Source organism: Amia ocellicauda, unplaced genomic scaffold, assembly GCF_036373705.1.
Source record: "Amia ocellicauda isolate fAmiCal2 unplaced genomic scaffold, fAmiCal2.hap1 HAP1_SCAFFOLD_60, whole genome shotgun sequence".
Classification (NCBI taxonomy): domain Eukaryota; kingdom Metazoa; phylum Chordata; class Actinopteri; order Amiiformes; family Amiidae; genus Amia; species Amia ocellicauda.
The window spans coordinates 26,234-30,899 of NW_027102990.1; the positions used below are offsets into that span (position 1 = coordinate 26,234).

Sequence of the window (4,666 nt, forward strand, 5' to 3'; positions counted from 1 at the left end):
TTGCATGGATTCAAAGAAACCTATGGTGTGATTTGATTGTATTGCATCAATACATTTCAGATTTTGTTCAATGATTCCACTGTGTCTGTAGTATTCTCTCTACTAGTCCTTTTACAGTGATGTATTTATGTGTAGTACCATAATGAAACATGTATCACATATTTTGTACTACAATATTTAATGATTATACGAACAACTACACAGTGAAACTATCGGTATCTTCTGTGTTACTATGTTACTATGGTATTTCATGATAAATGAGTTATTTGAACCAACAAGTCTGCAAGTGCTAGGTTTCTTTAAAGATATGAATGCACAATGCAATGTTTTGAACATTGGACAGCCTGTGTTACAAGTGATGACCGTTTTGAGTTTTGTGTCTAGTTTTGAAAAATGACATCAAGGTTCTGAAATGAGTGACAAAGTGATTGTAAAAAACTGTATATTCATCCTATTTAATGTGCTCTTTTAAAATGTACTTTTCTTTTTTATGTTGCCATTTCTGTTCTACCAATGTTTCAGTTGTTAGCCAAAGATTGACAGAGTACATCTCATACACACAGGCCAGACAGCAAAGATTTCTTTTTGAAATTCAATTACAAATGCTGCATGAACTCATCAATACGATTAGAGCTCCTGAAAGCAATATAACTAACTCACTCTACAGCATCTCATTAGCAGTGAAAAGAAACCAAGAAAGTTGGGACAGTCGACTGTTTACCACTATGTAACATCACCTTTTCTTTTAATAACACTTATTAAGCACTTGGGCACTGAAGACACCACTTGGTTAAGTTTAGCAAGCGGGATTTTCCCCCATTCATCCATTATGCATTTCCTCAGCTGCGCAACTGCACAGGGCCTTCGTTGTCTTAATTTGCACTTCATAGTGCGCCACACATTCTCAATTCGGAGACAGGTCAGGACTGCAGGCAGGCCATGCTAGCACCCGCACTCTCTGCCTATGCAACCATGCGCTTGAAATCTGGGCAGAATGTGGTTTGGCGTTATCCTGCTGAAAAATGCAGGTACGTCCCTGGAAAAGACGATGTCTGGATGGCAGCATATGTTGCTCCAAAATGTGTACATCTCTTTCTGCAAAAATGGTGCCCTCACAGATGTGCGAGTTACATGACAGACACTCATACACACTGTCACACCCATACACACACAAACACACACTTTCACAGACAGACAGACACACGCACACACACACACACACACACACACACACTTTCACAGACAGACAGACAGACACACACACTTTCACACACAATCACTTTCACAGACAGACACACACACACACTTTCACACAGAGACAGACACACACACACTTACATACATACATACATACATACATACAGTGAGGGAAAAAAGTATTTGATCCCCTGCTGATTTTGTACATTTGCCCACTGACAAAGAAATGATCAGTCTATAATTTTAATGGTAGGTGTATTTTAGCAGTGAGAGACAGAATAACAACAAGAAAATCCAGAAAAACGCATTTCAAAAAAGTTATAAATTGATTTGCATGTTAATGAGGGAAATAAGTATTTGATCCCCTATCAATCAGCAAGATTTCTGGCTCCCAGGTGTCTTTCATACAGGTAACGAGCTGAGATTAGGAGCACTCTCTTAAAGGGAGTGCTCCTAATCTCAGCTCGTTACCTGTATAAAAGACACCTGTCCACAGAAGCAATCAATCAATCAGATTCCAAACTCTCCACCATGGCCAAAGAGCTGTCCAAGGATGTCAGGGACAAGATTGTAGACCTACACAAGGCTGGAATGGGCTACAAGACCATCACCAAGCAGCTTGGTGAGAGGGTGACAACAGTTGGTGCGATTATTCGCAAATGGAAGAAACACAAAATAACTGTCAGTCTCCCTCAGTCTGGGGCTCCATGCAAGATCTCACCTCGTGGAGTTTCAATGATCATGAGAACGGTGAGGAATCAGCCCAGAACTACATGGGAGGATCTTGTTAATGATCTCAAGGTAGCTGGGACCATAGTCACCAAGAAAACAATTGGTAACACACTATGCCGTGAAGGACTGAAATCCTGCAGCGCCCGCAAGGTCCCCCTGCTCAAGAAAGCACATGTACAGACCCGTCTGAAGTTTGCCAATGAACATCTGAATGATTCAGAGGAGAACTGGGTGAAAGTGGTCTCAGATGAGACCAAAATCAAGCTCTTTGCCATCAACTCAACTCGCCGTGTTTGGAGGAGGAGGAATGACCTCAAGAACACCATTCCCACCATCAAACATGGAGGTGGAAACATTATGCTTTGGGGCTGTTTTTCTGCTAAGGGGACAGGACAACTGCACCGCATCAAAGGGACGATGGACGGGGCCATGTACCGTCAAATCATGGGTGAGAACCTCCTTCCCTAAGCCAGGGCATTGAAAATGGGTCAAATACTTATTTCCCTCATTAACATGCAAATCAATTTATAACTTTTTTGAAATGCATTTTTCTGGATTTTCTTGTTGTTATTCTGTCTCTCACTGCTAAAATACACCTACCATTAAAATTATAGACTGATCATTTCTTTGTCAGTGGGCAAACGTACAAAATCAGCAGGGGATCAATTACTTTTTTCCCCCACTGTACATACATATATATGGAAAAGGAAACATTACAAGTATAAATCACAATAAGATGTAATAAGGTACAGATAAACAAAGTGTAATAAAATGTGATCTGTTTGAAAATGCAGGGACGTCACTGGAAAAGATGATGTCTGGATGGCAGCATATGTTGCTCCAAAATGTGTACATCTCTTCTGCAAAAATGGTGCCATCACAGATGTGCGAGTTACATGACAGACAGACACTCACACACACTGTTACACCCACACACACACTTTCACAGAGAGACATACACACACACACACACACACACACACACACACACACACACACACACACACACACACACACACACACACACACACACACACACACACACACACTTTCACACAGAGACAGGCACACACGTACAGACACACACACTAACTTTCACACAGAGACAGACACACACACACACACACACACATACATACATACATACATACATACATATGGAAAAGAAACAATACTTTTATAAATCACAATAAGATGTAATAAAGTACAGAAAAACTAAATGTAAGAAAATGTGATCTTTAATACACACAAATATGTATGGCTGGTCGGATGCGTCTTGGACTCGGGTTCCTCTTCATTACGTATAACGCTTTTGCCTTTTGCTAAAGCTTTCCGTGGAGGGGATCGTGGGTGAGTTTGTACCATTCTTGGGGGGCTCTGCCTTGTTGGGGCGGAGCTGTGATCCAGGTGAACAGCAGATCGGGCATAGGTGGGCATGTGGGCAGAGGAGTAGGAAGGCCGGTCAAGCAAATAAGCTTGCTAAGGTACGCAGCAGCAGCAAGCAGCCCCCCCATCCAGCCAGCCAGCCAGTCTGGCTGGCAGTGACTGAGTGGTTGACAGACGGCAAGCAACGGAATGTACGTGCTCTGTGATGTCATAGCAGTCAGCTGAGAGAGGCTCGTGATGTCATCGCTGAGCTGGCTGGCTCTGTGTGTGTGTGTGTCTGTGTCTGTCTGTTTTTCTGTTTGTCAGTCTGTCTGTCTGTCTGTCTCTCTCTCTCTCTCTCTCTCTCTCTCTCCCTCTCAATTCAATTCATTTGTATTGTCAAAGCAATTGGACATACATACATACATACATATATGTAGCGTAAGGTACACTTATACATTTCAATTAAAGAAGTGAATTCATAGTATCACCTTAGCACGAATCCTGGAGTCTTGTAGAACTCAATTTCTGTAATAATTGGACGCAGACACCAATTCCAAAGATATAAATTGTCAAATTTATTTAAAAACTAAGACTAAATGTAGCACTACACTAATTATACAAAAGGGAAAAACTAATTAAAATTCAACTCTAGATCAACAAATCAAAGACAAATCACTTCCGTGACCAAATCAAAGACCATGGGATCACATAGGATAACACACAAATCGTTAAACAAAAAAGGTTATAAACGCATTGACTACAATACCGGTTAGTAATTCTAGGAATCACTAAGAAACAGTTGAAAGTGCTAAATTGCAGTTTCAGAAAATGAAAAAAAACAGTAACTGATGGGATATGTAGTACTTTATACTCGAGTGGTCTATGCGATTACACCCTGTTGGTGTTATTAAGAACGCCAAGTACCAGAATGCAGAGCGGGACTGTTTTTTGTGCCGTGACTTGTCGGGGGAAAAACGCGCAGAAAAAACGGACGAGAAGGTGAAGGTAGTATGGCGGTGATGCACGCGTTGGTGAAGTGGGAAAGCGGGGTCGACAAAGACTCTTACAGCGTGATTCCCACTGCTTGCTTTCGCAATTTTGATTTATTCAGCATTGCTGATGATGACGAAGAGACGACTCGAAACTTCAGAGCAGAGTGGAGAGACACGAACAAACCTCCAAAAGGTGGATGGCCTGTCCATGAAGCGCAGATCATTATGACTGGTAACAATGTTTATTTAAAAAAAAAACATTAAAGTCTTTACATGCTATTTGATATATACAATCACAGTATATTTGAAATGAATGTTTAAGTTATTAATGTGTTGTACTTCTAACATACTCTTATAACATGGTAGGTGGTGGTGAG

At 41.1% G+C, this 4,666-nt stretch overlaps 1 non-coding gene across 1 annotated transcript; it reads left to right on the forward strand.

The window, feature by feature from the left end:
* The first annotated feature begins 3,207 nt into the window (after positions 1–3,207).
* Positions 3,208–3,322, forward strand: LOC136739372 (U5 spliceosomal RNA). The gene has a single exon (XR_010812857.1). It is a non-coding gene; the product is annotated as a U5 spliceosomal RNA (small nuclear RNA).
* The last annotated feature ends 1,344 nt before the right edge of the window (positions 3,323–4,666 follow it).